Source organism: Pezoporus flaviventris, unplaced genomic scaffold, assembly GCF_033815535.1.
Source record: "Pezoporus flaviventris isolate CSIRO_AGI_PZ_B2104156 unplaced genomic scaffold, CSIRO_AGI_Pfla_v1 ptg000047l, whole genome shotgun sequence".
Lineage (NCBI taxonomy): Eukaryota > Metazoa > Chordata > Aves > Psittaciformes > Psittacidae > Pezoporus > Pezoporus flaviventris.
The window spans coordinates 909,770-928,135 of NW_026892595.1; the positions used below are offsets into that span (position 1 = coordinate 909,770).

The window sequence follows — 18,366 nt, forward strand, 5'->3', positions numbered from 1 at the left end:
AACACTAGCATGAATCTTGCTTTTTCCAATTTGAAATGTGAGCCAATTAGTAGTTTTAAGTCTGCTGTGAAGTTAACATTTCCAGGATAACCTTTTTAATAATTTCAACTTTTTCTCTTTTTTTAATGTTTAGTAGTGAACAATGTTAATACATTTCTGGTAATGCATTTCTGGTTTAAATAAATTAAGGATGTTTTCTAGTTGTGCATGAATGCAGACAACTTAGTAAGTTTTGACAAATGTTTCAATGTGTAATGTAAGCAAAAGGTAAACAGAAGTGAAGCCAGTGAGCCGAGTCTTTTGTCATTTGCTAAAAAAAAACCAACATGAATAAATGCTGATGTTTGTGGTGCATTCTTTCATGAATGGCGTTTGTAACCTTCTTGTGTCTGTGTGTGATTTGGGCAACTTGGAAAAACAGTGCTTTTTTTTCTTGGTCTTTTTTTTTTGTCTTTTCTCCTACCACCTCTTCTTCAGTCTTAAGGATGAGGGTCTTTTTTTCTTTGCAGATGTTTTCTTCAGTGTGACTGAAAACATGTTCTTTAATTTCTTTTCTAAACCTGTATTTGAAGCACTTATTTTTAAGAAGCATTCAGAGGCTGACTCTTAACTCCAATTTTTGCCCTAGTACATAATTTTTTTTTTTTAGCTAAGCCTAAAGTAACTCGTTAAAATTTTCTAACTTTTAAGTTCTAAGATTGCTTTGAAAAATAATCTGTAGTGAACGTAATATACAAGAAAATATTTAATAATTAAGATTTGTTTGCTTACTTTGAGGACAAACACGTGTGTTGTAGATTTGCACAAAATTATTAGTGCTGAAATCTTGCTCTTACTTTTAGTCATCAACCAAAAATTTCAAGATGGATTAATGCCTTTTGTTAATTTAATGGAGTGAAGCGAAGTGTTAATTTGTAACTAAGACCAGATTTTCAAAGTTTAGTGACAGATGACTTAACTTCTGTATGTCATAAAGAAAGCATGCAAATAACTATTGGCGTATGTTAACACCTGCCAGGCTGTCAGTAATTTTGTGCATACATCACGGCTGTGCAGCTTTTATCTGTGCACCAGCTTTGAACATCTGGCCTTCACCAAATTCTTTAGTGTGGCTTAGTATTAAAAAAAAAAACAACAAACAAACAAACACATGGTGTTTTCAAATGATCATTTAATGCCTTCTTGCTGAACACCATCTGCTTTGTACTAACAAATGTGTTGATTATTAAATACATTGAAGAGATTTGTTCTTGTTTATCATGCAGGAAACCCAATTCAGCTTAACCCAAACCAACCATCTAACAAACTGCTACAATAGAATTCCCATTAGCAGCAAAATAAGTACTTGTACACTTGTCCTTATACCATTGATACTAATTTTGTAGAACCAAACCAGATAACAGAAGAAGAAATAAACTTGTACTTTGGTTTTGGGACTACAGAAGCTATGTACCTCTTCAAGTTCTTTGCAGAGTTCTTGTTAACATCAGTGTTGTGTTTTTGGTGTAGAAGCACAAACCCAGTTTAGTACTAAACAGTGTTTTCTTGTTAATGCTGTTTTTTCTTCATGTATGTTCCTTCTTGATCCAGATAACTAAACAGAAAATTTATTTCAAAATCTGGCTTTGTTGTGATGTCTTGAGTTATTAAAAATGTTAATTTATATTTATAGGACACAGTGTGCTCCTTTAAGTTATGTTAACTGTAAAAAGTGCTTCAAAATTGGTTAACCAAGTCTAATAAAATTAGGACAATCTGGAGTTGAGTTTGAATTCCTTCTTGTGGATACCCATAGGTTTTATACTGAGCTGCCAAAGTTCACCTTCAATTTTAATCCCAGGTAATCTTCTTTAGCATTTAAATCGCCTACTACCTCAAGAACACGATTATGATAGCACAGCTACTAGTGGTAAATGTATACCCACATGCTTGCTGTAGATCCTACCCAGAAAAGTGCAGTCCTTCTCAGGGTCTTGCATACAAACAGTTTGCTCCAGGGTGAAACTGGCAAAACAAAAGCAGAAAAAAGAAATCAGTCAGCAGAAGGCAGAATTCATCAGTAAAAATTTCTGCAGTAGTAAGCAGATACACCTATACCAGCGTTTGAACAGGCTGGTGATTGAACTAGGTTTAATATGTGGTCTCGGTCAGAGTGGACTAAGAGTTCCACCTGCAAGTCATCTTATATAACTTGATATAAGCCTAATAGGGCTCTGCCTGTTTCAACATGTAGAACACAGGGTTTTGTTGTTTTTGAAATAGTACTGCATCCAACTTCATTTTCATGACACAGTAAATCCTCATTCTGTGTTTACTGTAGATCCACTTTAAATTCTTCCTGTTAAATATATAATCAGAATTTCTTATTTATGCTGCTGAAAGGAGTTTTTCTCTTGAAAACCCATTTACTAGGTTAATCTGAAAAAATTTAGGTTATTCCTTATATTTGCATGAATGTACAAGACCTACTTGCTAGAAATGATGGATCATCAAAGGCAGCAAATTTCCTTAAATTTTGGCCAAAATAGCACAAATTAATAACAGAAAAGGTTCTTAATTCTAGCAAACTCTAGGCATCAAGCAGGGAGATGAGGTAGCTTTCCAAACCAGATGCTCTTTGTTTCAAAGTACCATCTCTTCATAGAGGAGGGATTAATTCTGAATGTTTGGAGACATCATAGCATTTAAATCAAGCTTCTTCTAGTGGTTTGGAAAAAACTAAGATGGAGTGTTTGAACCTGCTAAGTCACTTACTCTCCCATGCTCTGCTTCAAAGCTCATTGGTTAGAACACAATGACTTTGCAATGCTTTTTCTTGATGCAGCCTTTTTGGTCTCTGGTGCATGGCAATGCAGTACACTGTAACACAAGTTTCTCTTTAAATTGCATGGCACCTACCCCTTTCACTTGGCTTGACTTGAGGTGTTTGGGATTTTTGCCTTAGAATGCTTCACGTTTTAAAATCGCTGCAGCTATCATAGTTTTGGTTCTTCCAACACCCTCTCTTGAGAATTCCAGGCATTGGCTGGTGGTACAAGCAACAACAGCAAAACTGCTCTGCAGACTAAGCATACATAGTGTTTGTAAGATGTATTCTGTATCAACCTGTGATTAATTGGTGGGCTGAATCTTAAAAGTGTTGGAAATGAGAATCTGTAAGCCTTAAATCACCATCATCTCTAAGCTGAGGGGGTTTATATCACTGTCAGTGTTTGTGTTCAGCTGTGCTGTTTGCTTGGCCTCTTCAGTGTATTGTCATTAGGTGTAAGTGGAGGCTTGCCTTCTGTGTTTAGCTGTACTTCTGTGTTTCAGAAGAATACATTTCTGGGATGATCCAGGGATAACGAAAGTGAGATTTTATTTTTGGAAATGTGAGTTCTCTTCCTGATTCTGCTTCTGTTCTGTTTGAGAAATGAGCTTGGTGGTAGTTTTTGTTCAATCTGTGGTTGTAAGAGGGTAGTGCTTATTTCTGAAGGTGGTTGCATTGCAAAATGAACACAATAGCTGTATGCTTATGGTCCAAGAAGTTCTGAAAAGTGTTTGGTGTTAGTGTGATGCTTTAAATTGGTATCAGAATATTTGTTAATTGTTTTGTGCAAGCATTTCATAGTACTTTTAGTAAACCTGTGGCTTGGTTTTTGTGATTTTTGGATGTCGTGGAATTTAGGCTTTAAGTCATGGTGTTCTCACAAGGTAGCTCTAATACAGATACTTGTTTGATCTGCCAGTCATCAGTGACCTGGACTTTGAAACTTTTACTTTTTTTTTGTCATAGGAGAAGGGAGCCTGTTTGCGCTGTCTGTTCATTTGGTTCTTTGTCTTGGGACTGAATTGTGACCACAGACTTGCTTTACATAGTACTAAGCATAGACAGTTTGGGTTTTCTCATAGTTATTGCTTGTCTTCAAGTGGTTGTCTTAAGCCTTTTTATCTTCCACGAAAAATGCTGAAATGTCCATTATGTTGCAATAGTGTTGGAATGAAGCATGTTTACTTTGTTAATGTTGCAGACTATGCCTTTTGAATTGATAATTTTACTGGGTTTGCTGCTCGATCTACTTTGGTTTGGGAAAAAAAAATCCCTTGACTGGAGTTGGTTGTTGAGCAAAGTGCACTGCTGAAAAGTTAGAGCAGAAGATGGTTGGTTTATACTCTGCTTCACAAATCAGTAAGCCTTGCTTTTGAGATGTTGCTGTTGGATTTTAAAGAAATAAGATAATTAAAATGCTGTGACCATCTGAGCTGTAACCCGGAACCTCTGCAAGCTGACTGCTGTTTCAAACTCATTGGAACTTATCTGAAAGCAGTTCTGGCAGACTTAGCACGGGGTTAGGTGTTATCTCTCTTAGAACAGCTGGTAAAAAGTTAATTGAAAACCTACATGAGTACCATGTCCCCTGTCATGCTTCCCGTGTCTAAAATACATACAGTAGTTTGGATGCGATAGTATCCAGATCTGAAAGCTGGGAAGTCCTGGTGTGAGGTAGATTGTGCTGCTGGCCTTAGTGGTAATTATCTCCCAAGTAAAGGAAGCTGAAGACTTCTGCCTGAGAAGATGTTGGCTTTACAATGTAATGGTGGGGATTAAGGTATATTTAATTTGGGAGAGCAGTAAAAACTTTTATTAAAAGGATGCTGCTAAATAGAATTGTCTCTTCTCTGGCATTTTAAATAATGCAGCATAGTGGGTTCATTTTAAAATCACTAAAAGTAGATCAGTTTTGAGCTTGAACTAAAATGGACAAGAAAATAGATTTTTAGAGGCTTACTCTTAAAACTTTGCTTTGCCCTGTAATTTAACCTTTATAGAGAATCACAAATGAGAGCTTTTTGCAGCTATTCCTTTCAATGCAGCCAACTTCATATGAACTTCATAAAAATAGGAAAGAAAAACCCAACAAAAAAACCCCAAACCAAAACCTTGTAGTACCTAGTTTACCAGTGGTCAGGATTAAGTTGAATCCTTTCATCTGAATGTTAATCCTGAATGTGAGAGATTCAGTATTAACGCCTAGTTTGTAAAGACTTTTCTGTGATGAAACAAATTGCATAGTACATTAAGAAGGCTTCAGTTCCTCTTTTTATTGACTGTTAAAAATCAAATATCGCATCTTCTGCTTTCTTATTTGCAATTTTGAGTGAGTTACTGGTATGGGAGTGGAATCCATCCTGGGTGAGCTCTAGAATTCACATTGTGGAACACACATTCCTTATGGCCAAAAGAGAGGCTTCTTTTGGCTGTATCTGTAACAGAGGTGCTTGAAGCTGGAATAGGATTCTTCTGTCTTAGTTACAGTCATAAGCTTGATTTTTTTTTTTTTCCCCCAGGAGTTTACCTGGGAAAAAGTAATTGGAGCTGCCTTTGATTTTGTCATCCTGTTGCAATATTTGTCTTACTCAGCAGCAGAGTACTTTGTCTTGCTTTTGTGAAAGGGCATATTCTGTAGCATCCATCTCTGTCATTCTTCTTCCAAAGGGAGCTAGACTATGGATGTTTTAAAATTACTTCGGAATTCTTGATGCAAGTATTTCTGGAGGAAAATGGAGAAAACTCACATGACCAAGGCTCAGCCTTTCCTCTGGTCTCCCTTGGTCTTAGCAAGAAATCTAAGCCTTTTGTCTTCAGAGGACTTTAGTCAAGCTTTACATGATAATCCTGCCTCTCATCAGAAGGCACTCGGGTACTTTGATTCATTTGGACATGCCCTGCTAAGTAGTCATTCAGACACCTCCCAGTGTATAGTTTCTTAATACTGGGTGCTTTACAGGAAATAGGGTCAGGTCCTTATCACCAAGTGTCCTGCACTTCAGTAGCAAAAGGGTGTTATTCACCTCTTCTGTACAAACTGGGAGGTTCTTGAGAGGAGAGCTAGAAATCTGTAGCTGTTTTGGATGCATCTACAAGCATGAGTAATGGTCATGAACTTCCTGCCTTCAGTCTCTGACCACATTCCTGAATGTGTGCAATAAGGTGGAAGACTTTTTTCCTGGGAAGATTGACCACCTGAGTTAGGACAACCGCTGCAATGCTCCTTTCAGTAAATACCTCTAGTGCTACTTCCATATTTTCTGGGAGTGGGTCTTTTATCCCCAAGAAGAAAGGCGAATCTTAACGTCCTTCATCCATCCATGCTGTTTCTCAGTGTAACTTGCAGGGCATGAAACTGGGAAGGGAGAAGCAGGAAACCAACACACCCCGTTTTGTGCTGTGGCCGTAAATTTCAAGAACAACTTTTCCTCATTTGGCCTTTGCGTTTCTCATCAGCAGAAGGTGATCACAAGTTACAGCAGTGAATGCAGAAGTGGTAGGCACTTGGCTGTGTCTCCTCTTCACGCTGCCTATTCCCTGCCCACCCAGCTCTGTGTCGCTGTGCAGGCGGTCCCCTGCTGGTGCAGGCAAGGGAAGTGCTGCTGCAGCCCGAGGATGTTGTGCCAAATTCCAGTTTGATTCTAGAAAAATGTGTACACCAGTAAGATAAAACTGTGGTTACTAAAGGTCACCCACCTTGTTTGGAAGAAAGGTATAAACATTTGTGTAAGGCTAGACAAATTCAAATGAGAGGATAAACATACGTTTTTAACACATGGTTGATTAACTGTTGGAAGAGCCTGCCAAGAGAAGTAGCTGCTCTGGCTTTCACTGTCTTAAAAGACTAGCTTTCTGGAAAACATGTTTTAGTGAGGAGTATTTGGGCTTTACAGAGCAGAAACTCAGGAGCCTGGGGCACAGATTGAGATGTGACATCAGGCACAGTGTTCCTTCAGGCCTTTCCTTGCAGTCTGCATCTTAGCTTCTTCCCTACATTTCACGGTGTGTTAACACTGATGCACATGACATTCACAAAAACATGGTAAGAGAATGGGGACTGCTTTCATGAGGAAGGAATTTGAGGAATGGTTGGGACTGTGTGGAGGGTCTACCTTGAATGTTGGGAGGTGTTGGGGAAGCAGCATAGCTGGGAAAAGAAGGAGACAACACGTACATCTAGGGCACAAGTATTATTGCCTGATGACTTGCCCTAAAGCATCCAGTTTGGGATGTGTAGGAGAGTGGACTTCATGTGGGAGACGTTCTGCATCTGTTAAGGTAAGTAGTTGCTTTATTGTAGTGGAAAAAATTGGGTGTTTAGTGATGAGGTGGGAGGAAGAACCAGGGCGAGGGCTGTGATGACTACACCAGGAAACTCGACTTCAAATTTGAGCCTTTGTACACCTGTCTGCTCACCAAAGTACCTGATTTCAGCTCCTGAGATAAACATTAGGAGGTCTTTTGTAAATGAATGTAATGTTCATTCTGCCAAATGAATCTCTGTTGAAACAACTAATTTTCTCAAGTGTGGGCAACACTAACAATGTAAAGTTTTTATTTTTAGTGCGTGTTACATCTTACGTGGATGTGTTTTGAATTCTGAGTAACTATCACGTGGCTGCCCCATCCCTGGCCGGGTTGGATGGGGCTTGGAGCAACCTGCTCTAGTGGAGGATGTCCCTGCCCATGGCAGAGGGTTGGAACTGAATGAGTTTTAAGGTCATTTCCAACAAAACAATTCTATGAATCTATGAATAAAGTTGGCTTTTTCTTAATTAGGTTGTCTTTGAAAGTGTGCTAAATGTCTCTGACTGCAATATGTCAGAAAAATACTTCTGTAGGAACAGCCAGAGAAGCATCTTGTGCAGGGCTTACGTGCATGAAAAAGGCTCTCTTTGGATGCTTATTTGGGTTTTGTGTATACCCAGAGCTGCATTTGTTTATCAAGTTTATTTCTAAGAGATGCTTGAGGAAAGGCAAATTCCTGGAATTATAACTCAGCAGCATTTGGGTCATGTAACCATCAACATAGTTTGGAACAAAACCAAAACGTAAACTCTTGTATGACAAAGTCCTGATATCTTTAAAGGCCTTCCTAATTTTCTGGGGAAGATGTCCCGTTTGGAAGGAGTAGGAACTCCAAAACTAAGTCTCGGGTTTTCTGTGGTCAAATTAACCATATTTAGAGATCTAAATAGCTCTTAAAATAGCTTTTATACAGTCTCCTTTTTGTAAAAATAAAAACTGTGAGGCTTTGCTGCACAGCAGAGTCAAGGAGTACAGCTTCACCAGTGCAGACTCGGCCAGCTGTAGTGACAAGGAAACTTGGTGATGGAAAAGCAAACAAGTGTACGTGCCGTAGTGCTCTGCCCTTTTCTGGCGTAAAAGAAGCCTCGGACAGAAATCCTGTAGCTGGCAAAGTATATAGCCAGTGTACACCCTGTATTTTGACTGCATTTGCAGTAATGCACTTCAGAACTGGTTTTAAATGTATCAGGGCTGTAACTTGTCAAAGCAGAAGAATTACATCCTTTATCCGTATTTTCCAAGGAGCTTCAAATTTTTTTAGTTGGACCCTATTTTTAAGTTAGAAACTACAATTCTGTTACCTGTACAACTGAAGTCCCCTGTTACATCACTGGAAGAGACATTCACAGGTGTTTTTAGGCAAAATGCAGTGGTTTCTCTAGAGAATCAGGTAGAAAATGACAAAGTAGATGATAATTTTTACCACGGTTAAGAGAAAATTATGCATACTTTACTAAGCATATTCGTATTTTTTAGGTGTTACATCAATGCCAGTTACAACTATATGGTATATAACTTGCCATATCTGTTGCAAGTAGGACTGTATGAATAACTCTTAGAGTATTTCTGAAACATTGCTATTGACTTTACTTTTGATTCATCTTAAAAATACTAGCCCAAAAGAACAGGAAGACAGTCCCATGTAGAAAGTGAAAAGAAATTTGTCCTGAATCCTACCCATAGCATCTTTGTAGCCGTTAATCTGTTTATTACCACGTAAAACTCTGTCTTGGAAAGTGTCATGGAACAGAAGGTGAATTTTAAATGCTTACTAGTGCAGTGAATACTCGAAGATGCTTCTTGTAATCACTCCTTAAAAGAAGCTGAACTTGGAGAAACAAAACATTCTTTCTGAGAAGAGACAGGTGTTTCAGCCTCCCCGCTCTTCTTGATGAACAAAATCAAGAATGTAAGATTGATTACTCTTATGTGGTTTCCACTCTTCCCTCTCCTCTAGCACTTGCTGTGAGATCACGTGTGTGCTTTGCTCCAAAATGTTTATGGAAGATGATGACTACATCCCTGGTAACCCTTTTCATAGAATAAATCACAAAGCCAAGTGTATGCCCGTGCTGTGTGCTCTGTTGCAGAGGAGGTGCTTGTTGCCCTGGACAGAATAGTTTCCAACAGTGGAAAGCCTTTCTTTAATGAGAGCTTGGGTGAGGGGGTGGGGGGGGTGAGATTTTGCCTTCTCCTCAAACAAACAAGCCAGCCCTTTGTTCATGCCGTGCTCCGGATTCCCACTGATGTGTTTTCTGGGTGTGGTGGAGAAGTTACCCAAATTATCAGTTTCTCTGGTGCTGAGTATGGACCTGTGAGTGGCACAAAGCCAACTGACTTGAAGTGCAGTTCTAATGTAGGCTAGGTGATGTATAGCTTACAGAGGTCAAAGCCTCCCCTGTGCCCTATTTTTGTGACAGTTCAGGCCCTCCAGATTTTCAGTTGAAGTTGTGATGGAGGTGGGCACCAGAGATCCTAGCTGAACTGTCATCAGTGTCCAGTGTATTAGTGTTATAACAGCATGGTTTTACTCACTGGTTTATCTTCTCAATAGAAATTCAGTGCTTTGAAGGCTTTTGCAACCAGATTGCACCTCCTGGAAGGTGAAATTACTGCCTTGTCTGCTGTAATTCTGTCTCCAGTTCACTGTTCATTCTTGAGTAAGCAATGTTTTCTTTAGAGAAACAGTTGATAATTCTTAGTACTAGTAAAAATGCCTGTAAAAGGAGATTGTTTCTGCTGAGACACCAGGCTGTGTCCAATACTGGCTGTTCAGGCAGGGTCACAATTTTAATTGGGATGTGATGAACACTCTCGAAAGTGCAAAGTCTGGGACTTTATATCCCAGTTATGCGTGATAACAAGTGCAGGTAAATCTCAGTCTTATCTGTTGAGCATCAGTTGTAGGTTCCCTTTGATATCTCTGTGCTGACTGCAGGATACTTTCAACCTTGGAAAGGGAGCAGTAGTGATCTTACAAGGTCAAGGAGCAGTGCTGTGCTGTAGATGAGGAGGAGGAGGAATGGCTTTGCTGGATCCTCCACTTTGAGTGCAGGTAGTAGTATCTTGCTAGTAATACAAAACTGGAGTTAAACAGTTAAAACCTCTGCAGTTCTGATAGTTTGTTTTTGAAGTGTTGCAAATATTGATAGCACAGTATGAGCTCACTGACAACCAACCACTTGTATATTTGGAAAAGCTTTCACTGCCATTACTGGACATGTGGGTATGTCTATATGCTAGGTGATTTTGAGCAAAACCTTGTTACAGAGGCTTCAGGTGTTGAGGAGTTGTCCTGTTGTGCAGTTTCAGTGGATGCATCCCTTCCACAGGCATATCCACCCCTCCACTGAGAGCCAGTGGGCATACAGGAGCTCTTTGCTCCCTTGAATGTGGTCCTCTTGAATTCCTCTGCTTTTGTGATAGCTCTTAAATATGTTCTGTACCCCAGTGCTTTTATGCTTTGGTCCCGGGTACTGTGGTTGGAAACAGTTGCTATTGTCATTGGTGCTTCAATCCATGGAGCTCAGAGGTGTATTAAAAAGGAGAAGGTGGGATGGTGCCGCAGCAGCAACGTAGGATGGGAACAGCCAGTGTTCCAGGCATGGGCAGCACTGGGCTGGTGTTTCCAGGTGGTGCGTGACTGCATTGGGTCCACCAAGCAGGTACTAATGTTGCTGTTCAAACTCTCCAGTTTCCAAAACTCACGAAACTCTCTTGGTAAAGCATTCCCTGTTGCTGATGGATCTCTGCAGGAGGAGCGTTTAAACTGACTGAGGATACTGTTCCCAGGCACAAAAGATAATTGTAAGTACTGTTATGTCGGATGGTAGTCGTGTTTCTGGTGTGGTGGTCGGTTTCTTAACTGAGAATTCATTTCTGTGCTCTCCATTTGTTGGTCATTTTGGTCAGAGCTTCAGTTTGAGCGATTTCTGTGTATGAATACATGTGCGTACATGTGTATATGTTAGACATTTGCATGTATAAACATTTAGATATTGATAGGTTTTGGATTTGAAGAATTGCTTATTATAGTCCTAAACTGCTGTGGGTTTTAAGGCACAGGCTGAGGAGCTTGACTGTGGGTGGGCAAGAAAGATTGTTTGGAAACTTTGCGAGTTCCCTGATGGATTGGAGATGCCAAGCAACAAAAGTGGTGCAGTTTGGGAGTTACAGCGCTGTAAGGATGGTGTACGGGTTCCTAATTAAATACAGTATTCAGTCAACTTGAAACCCAACTTTAAATTCAGATTTGTCATTAGCATGTCAGTGTTACGAAACTGAATGCTGACTAACAGCTTGGCGCTGTTGTTGTCGGGGGGATGTCAGGTATAGGATTGGGGTTTGTGGCAAAGGTTCATAAAACACTGAAACCTGCTGAGCTATCAGAAGAGACTGTGAGCATGTATTGTTTTCAGGGTCAGTGAAAAGATAATGGTCTCTGTCAATCAAAAGATGATGGGTTTTGGAGCTTTGTGTATCAGGGATGTGTTCCAGCACTGGGAGCTGGGATTTGCTTGCCCTCCCTAGTCCTAGTAATGCAGGGACAGATGAGGAATGAATCACACGTTGTGGGGTATAACTGGAGAGGACAGGTATCTCTTTTCTGGTGATTAATATGTGAAACTCTAAGTGTCATCTTTAAGGCTCAGGGTAGAAGGGAGAATATGTTTTCAAGTTATTAGCCTGAGAAGATGAGAGCTTACAAACTGAGCATGGACAATGCCATATAAAACATGGAGCTTGCACTTACTGCCTCGTCTGTGAGATTTCAACAGTGCTTATAGCCATTTGATGAAAATATAAACTTGGTGATTTTGTGCTTTTGCCAAATTACTATGGAAGCGTTGACAAAACAAGCAGGGAAGTCATTCATCACATTTTTCTGAAGTCACTCATGAGATTCTTTTCTTTTTAACTGCATGGCTTTTTACTTCATGTATTTTCCCTTATGGTGATGTGGGTTTACTGTAATTAAGGTTTTTAAGACTGGTTTAAAGCTGATAATCAATGGAAAAATGGGTATCCAAACTGCATAATCTGCAAATTACGGCTTGCTTAGAGCTCTTCCGGAGATGCTCATTTTAGTTAGGGCTGCTAAGGGAAATAAAGACAATGTCTTAATACTTTAACTCTTCGGTTTTTAAGAGTTATGAAGATGTTTGTTGCAGAATTAGAAGAGCACTTCTCCTCCACTTGCTGCGTGAAGAGTTTTCTAATAAGAAGCCAGTTTTGCTTGAGCTGGGGTGGTAACTCCTGGGAGAGTTGAGGGCAAGAAACAAAGTTTTGTCTTTTGGGCAGCGAAGGGACCATTTCTCTGGCCCTGGGATGTTCTGGAGCGTGAGTGTGAGATATGAAGGTCTGTGGAGCTCTGCTTGGACACCAGGAGTGAGAAACACCAGTGAAAGCACCTTGTTGTATGGGTCACACAGTGATGGACCTGGGTGGGCTGCACATAGTTGTGCTATGGATTTTTTGTTTGCTTTCCTGTAGGAGTGAGTATTAAGTTGCACTGTAAGGACTGGGGTGTTTTTTCTTCTCAGCAGGAGCCCCTGGTGCAAGTTTATAAGGGGATCTGGCAGGCTGCACTTTGGTGTTGTGGCGTGAAATGTGACTTGCAGGAAGCTGTGATAGAGATCTGACATGGCTCTGAAAAGTGTAGAAAGCATCATCCTTTTAGTAGTGTCAGTTGCTGTTTAAAAATCGGGTCCATTTGTTCAAACGCTGAGCTTGAAATCTTGCTAATTTGGATTTATATGTGTCAAGCTGTGAGGCTCATTCCTTGTTCTCTGCTTCCTTTCAAAATCCATGCAGAAATGAATAAAAGCCCCTGTGTGATAAAGTCTTTTAGAATCAATAAATTTCACTTTGAGCAGCAGCATGAAAATGGGGTCATCCCTCTGCTTGCTGGAAACATGGGATTTGTGTTACCTCCTGCCATTTGCATTGCTCACATTCCCTTTAAGATGAGAGCAGTTGGTGTAATCATAGAATCATGTCACAGAATGGTTTTGGTTGGAAGGGACAAAGCTCATCTGGTTTCAACCCGCTTCCACTAGGGTAGGTTGCTCAAAGCCCCATCCAGCCTGGAATCTGTATGGATGTCTGTACGGATGCCCTGGCATGCTTTGACAGAAGCAAAATAACTACAGAAACCTGGACGTGCTCAGCCTGCACTTCTGTCTGGCCTCAAATTTAGTGTAGGACCATTTGTTGGGCTTTGAAAGACCTTCCAATGAGTAAGTTTTGGCTGTAAGGAGGTAAATCCCGGCTCTGCCGGCAACTCCCCTCTCTATACGTCAGGCTGCAGACTGCGGTGCCACCCAGCATGGTCGAACAGGAGCGGCTTAACCAAAGATCCCCATTAGCTGCTCAGGGGAACAACATTTTGAGGTTTCCTTTCGAAGTACCCATTTGCAGCACCGCTGTAGTTAGTGTGTGGTGTACACTCATTTAACTTCCCTAATCTATTGCAGGTTAGGTTATCTTTGTGGTAAAACAACATCTTGAGTAACTTGACGTGCTGGGAATGCGGGATTCGTGTTGGTACATGCTGGGCTGAGTACAGGATATAATGGGGTGCTGGGGCATGTACTGGGGTGGTAGGGGAAATCCACACAGCTAAAAAATAAGGACAGTCCAAAGGCTGAGCTTTTCAAAGGAGCTGCTGTGGGGTGGGGAGGGTGAGCGGGCCTGGCGTGGGGCTTGCCCTGCCCTGCACCGCAGGGGCATGGGCTGGTAGGAACAGTGTGAGCTGGCACCCGAGCAGCTGGATATGAGGGCAAAAATAAAAGGAACAAGTCCACTGCCAGCTTTTAAGGCCAGAAGGGCAGAGGGTTGCTATGTGCACTGAGCAACAAGTATTGAGACCTGCCTTTCCCTGGATACTGCTGCAGCTGTGGCTCTCCCGGGACAGAAATAGCATGGCGAGAGTTGCTCCATCAGTCTCCTTTTCCCCAAATCCCATCCTTTTTTTCCCCACCTTCGCTTCCCAGGATGCTTTCCACCACCTCCCCTGCTGTCTCCTTCCTCTTGTGGCTCCTATGGCTGAGGAAATACTAGTGCTGGTTCAGGTCTGGGAAAACCTGGCTCAAATCCCTGTGTTCTAAACTTAACATGAGGTTTTGAGTTGGTGCAGGAAGACAATGCATGTCTGAGCGTGGTGATGTTGGTGATGGCAGAGCAATGCAGTTGCAGCCAGTGCGGGGTGTGAAATGGGGGCAAGGATGAGGTGGGATGCGGCAGCGGGTTTCCACACAGGGGTTGTATTGAGAGCTGAGGATGTCTGCGGTTCTGACCAGCTGAGCACTCTAGGCACCACTTTGGCTAAGCATCTTCTAGCCTTTTGCAGGAAGGGTGCCTTGGGCAGGCAGCAGCTTGTTGCACCAGAGGAAACCCTAAATCTCCTCGTGCTCTCAGTAGTACTGAGGAATTTGCAATTGCTCTGGAAGGAAAATGATTGCCAGTGATTGGTGAAAGCCACTGATTTGCGTGAGATGACTCAAAACGTCCTTTGTCCTGTGCTTTGACTGATAAACGTCAGTGTTGAAATAAACTCCCTTTGCGGTTTACAAAAGCTCTGCCCCCAGAAGCGATAGTGCAGATGGGGCAGCTGCTCCGGCATTCCCCGGATGGTTTCTGAGTGATTTCAGGCTCTTTTGGCTTTCGAGACTATTTGCATATTTTTTTCCTATCAGTACATTTTAAAATGGCTGCTTTTTCTCACAAGCATCACATCAAATAGCGGGAGAGAGCTGTCTGTGTCAAACTCAGACAGCGGCATTTTCCAGAGAGGACTTGATGCAGATTTCGGTTCCTGTCAAGTCTGACAAACCCGAGAGAGCACAGCCTGGAAGTGGGTTTCATAACTCCTGCTCTCAAGCGTAGCAGCATTAATGTTTCCTGGCATTTAGAAACAGGCTTAAGAACAATTAATCAGAAGAACTTGCTCAACGTAGCCTCCAGTGATGGTGAGGGAGTATTTTCTTGGTGGTTTGTGTTGCCTAAAATTACAGGAGAGGTGGTGGGGGGTGTGCACATTTGGTTTTGAAAACTACCCTGGGCTTCGTACCTTATAATGAGCATCCCTCGCTCCCAACGGAAATGAAACAAAACTGTGAAGATTTGGCATCTTTTTGAAAACAGCTTTCAACTTTGGTCTCCCAAAATAGACCACTGCGTCTGTGCCTTTGTAGAGTTACTTCATCTGAGGTCTTCTCTGTGCTCTACTATATTAGATATGGGGCATTTAAAAGAAGGAACAAAAGAACCAGTTAATCTCCAGGGGTTTTTCAGCCCAAAGTAATTCAGGCCTGTAGTGAGGCTATTCCCATTAAATAAGTTCAGGGATCCAGTGGGTTCCTCTCAGGTAGGAGATTCCCCCGCAAAAGGAGCCCAGCAAAAAGAAGTGTGACCAGCAGGTTGAGGGAGGTGATCCTGCCCCTTTGCTCTTGTGAGAACTTATCTGGAGTAGTGTGTGCAGTTCTGGTGCCCTCAACCCAAGAGGGGCATGGACCTGCTCAGGCTAGTCCAGAGGAGGCCACAAAGATGCTCTGAGGGCTGGAGCATCTCTCCTATGGAGACAGGCTGAGAGAGTTGGGCTTGAGAAGAGAGTTGGCCTGGAGAAGAGAAGGCTCTGGGGAGACCTTGTAACAGTCTTCCAGTATCTAAAGGAGGTCTACAAGAAGTCTAGAGAGGGACTTTTTACAAGGGCAGGTAGAGGTAGGACAAGGGGGAATGGATTTACACTGATGAGGGGAGATTTAGATTAGATACAAGGAAGAAATTCTTCCCTGTGAGGGTGCTGAGGCCCTGGCACAGGCTGCCTAGAGAAGCTGTGGCTGCCCCATCCCTGGCAGTGTTCAAGGCCAGGTTGGATGGGGCTTGGAGCAACCTGGTCCTAGTGGGTGGTGTCCCTGCACATGGCAGGGGATTGGAACTGGAGCAGCTTTAAGGTCCTTTCCAACCCAAACCAGTCTGTGAGTCTCTATTGGACTCGAGTTTCAGAAAAACCCTGGTATCTTCCGCTAAGGTAAAATTTAATACCGGAGCTGCTGTAGCAGCAAAAAGGTGTAGCAGTACAAAAATCTGTATTCCAAAGACAGTAGTGTTATTGCCTTCAGATGAATGTATTTAAATGGGGATTTTGTTGTTGTTGTTGTTGTCTTTGGGTAGCTCCATCAGTCACAGCTCAGCTCTCCCCAGCAGCAGTGAATGTAGTTAGAATCACACAATAGTTAGGGTTGGAAAGGACCTTAAGATCACCTAGTTCCAACCCCCCTGCCATGGGCGGGGACACCTCACACTAAACCATGCCACCCAAGGCTTTGTCCAACCTGGCCTTGAACACCATCAGTGATGGAGCATTCACAGCTTCCTTGGGCAACCCATTCCAGTGCCTCACCACCCTTACAGTAAAGAACTTCTTCCTTATGTCCAATCTAAACTTCCCTTGTTTAAGTTTTAACCCGTTAATCCCTTGTCTATCGCTACAGTCCCTGACTAATCAGTTGACTAATCAGAAACTCCAGTGCTCTCTTACAGGCATAGGGTAAATTCCAAGCCATTGTAATAGGAGGCAGGAGAAAAGTCAAGCAAAGCATTTTTTCTTTAGCTCTCTTGTTGTGTTGTCAGTTGGCATCAGTAGCAGCTCAACCTTCCAGTTGACTCTTCTCTAGAGGCATCAATACAGTGTCCTGCTCCAAGCTTCAGGCTTCTTGCCCCATAACTTTAAAGTCTTAAAGTATTAGATACTTTGCTGGCCATCATTCAAGAAAGATTTGAATGCAGTAAGTTTCCTGCAAGCCACCCTTGCACAACTGGCTGGCTGGAGGTGAGCTCGGAGCATCTTGTGTCCTTGGATAAAGCCAGATGTCCTTCAGCAGTCACATCTTCTGATGCCGGTTACAGGAAGGGCTATGTGGTGTTTATGGCCTTGGGGAAGTCTTCCTTTGGACTGAGCAAACTGGTGTGCCCACTCTTTGTTTCTTAATGCAGGGGAAAATCCTGGTTTCCATGTGTTTTTCTTTTGGTTAGCTGTGTCAGAAAATAGCCTGCGAGCGGTAGAGCTGCCATGCGGGAACCGCGAGGTTCTGCTTCCTCTTGCACGGGAAGTGACATGGTGAATGTAAATCAGTGGTTCGATATCCTCAGGATGTTTACCCTGGTTCGTTCAGTGTGTTCCTGTTAATTACTATCTTGCCATTAATTAGTGCTGATTCCTGGTAGGATTTCAGGTCAATTCCAGGATGTACATGAATGTTATTTAAATGCAACACAAGGTAATGATGCTAGCCCCTGTTTTTTGTGAAGTGCTCCGTGCCTTAGCTGTCCCACCTCACCTGCAATATCCTCTGCTTTTATTTCTGTGTTAACTCCATTTCCCAGGAGCACACATGGACCCCTTGATTTAGCTGGCGGCTCCCCCAGAGCACCCACCTAGTCCAAGAATTGTACTTGGGGTTTGCCTTAGATGTACAAAATCGATATATTACTGAGTAAGTACAAGTTGGCAGTGACTTTCCTGATAACTTTGACCCTCATGATAGGCAATATTGCCCTCTACTGGTTAATTACAGCTTAAAGGATCCATATTTTCCCCTTACATACAGCAGCACTTTGCTATGACAAATTATCTTTTGGCCCCTCTTGGTTGGAGCAGACGGCAGGATTTGGTCCTGATGGAACTTTGTAGGATGCTACAGCTCATGTTTGATTTCTTTTTCCCCAGAAGCTGCTTTTCATTTAGGAGGAGCTGATGCACCAGAACCCCAGACTTTAATTACTGTTTTTAATCGTCACCAGTAGATCCCTCATTTTCAGAATTAATCCGTAGAAATGTGACTTCCCCAAACCGGTTTTGCAAGTGAAATAGCTGCAAGGTTTGTAATTATTACTTGCATTAGTAGAATAAGAGCTTTTGGTTAGCCCTGTAATCTGGATGCTGGTTCCAGCAGCCCCCAGTAATTGCCCCCTTCCCTGCCCCAGCTGGGGCAGCTGCAGGATGAGCTGGATCCAGGCGCTGAGCTGGGTTAAAAATAAGCTCACAGAAAGGGTGTTATTTTTAACTCGGGTCAGTCCCGTCCCGTGCCTGGGTTCACGGTGCGGCTGCCCAGGCACTCACGTGGGAGTGCTGGCTTGGAGGCACAGGAGAAGGAGCTGTGAGGGGAACCGAGGGCTGTTTAAAGCTGGAGCACCCCTGGAAGCTGCTTCTGAAGTGGGTATTCCAGCTCTGAACTCAGCTATGGACC

The 18,366-nt window shown here is 42.3% G+C and overlaps 1 protein-coding gene across 2 annotated transcripts in view; it reads left to right on the top strand.

The window, feature by feature from the left end:
• The window catches only part of DNAJB6 (DnaJ heat shock protein family (Hsp40) member B6), a 58,448-nt gene that overhangs the window by 27,480 nt on the left and 12,602 nt on the right, over positions 1-18,366 (top strand). The gene's annotated exons all lie outside the window — the stretch shown is intronic.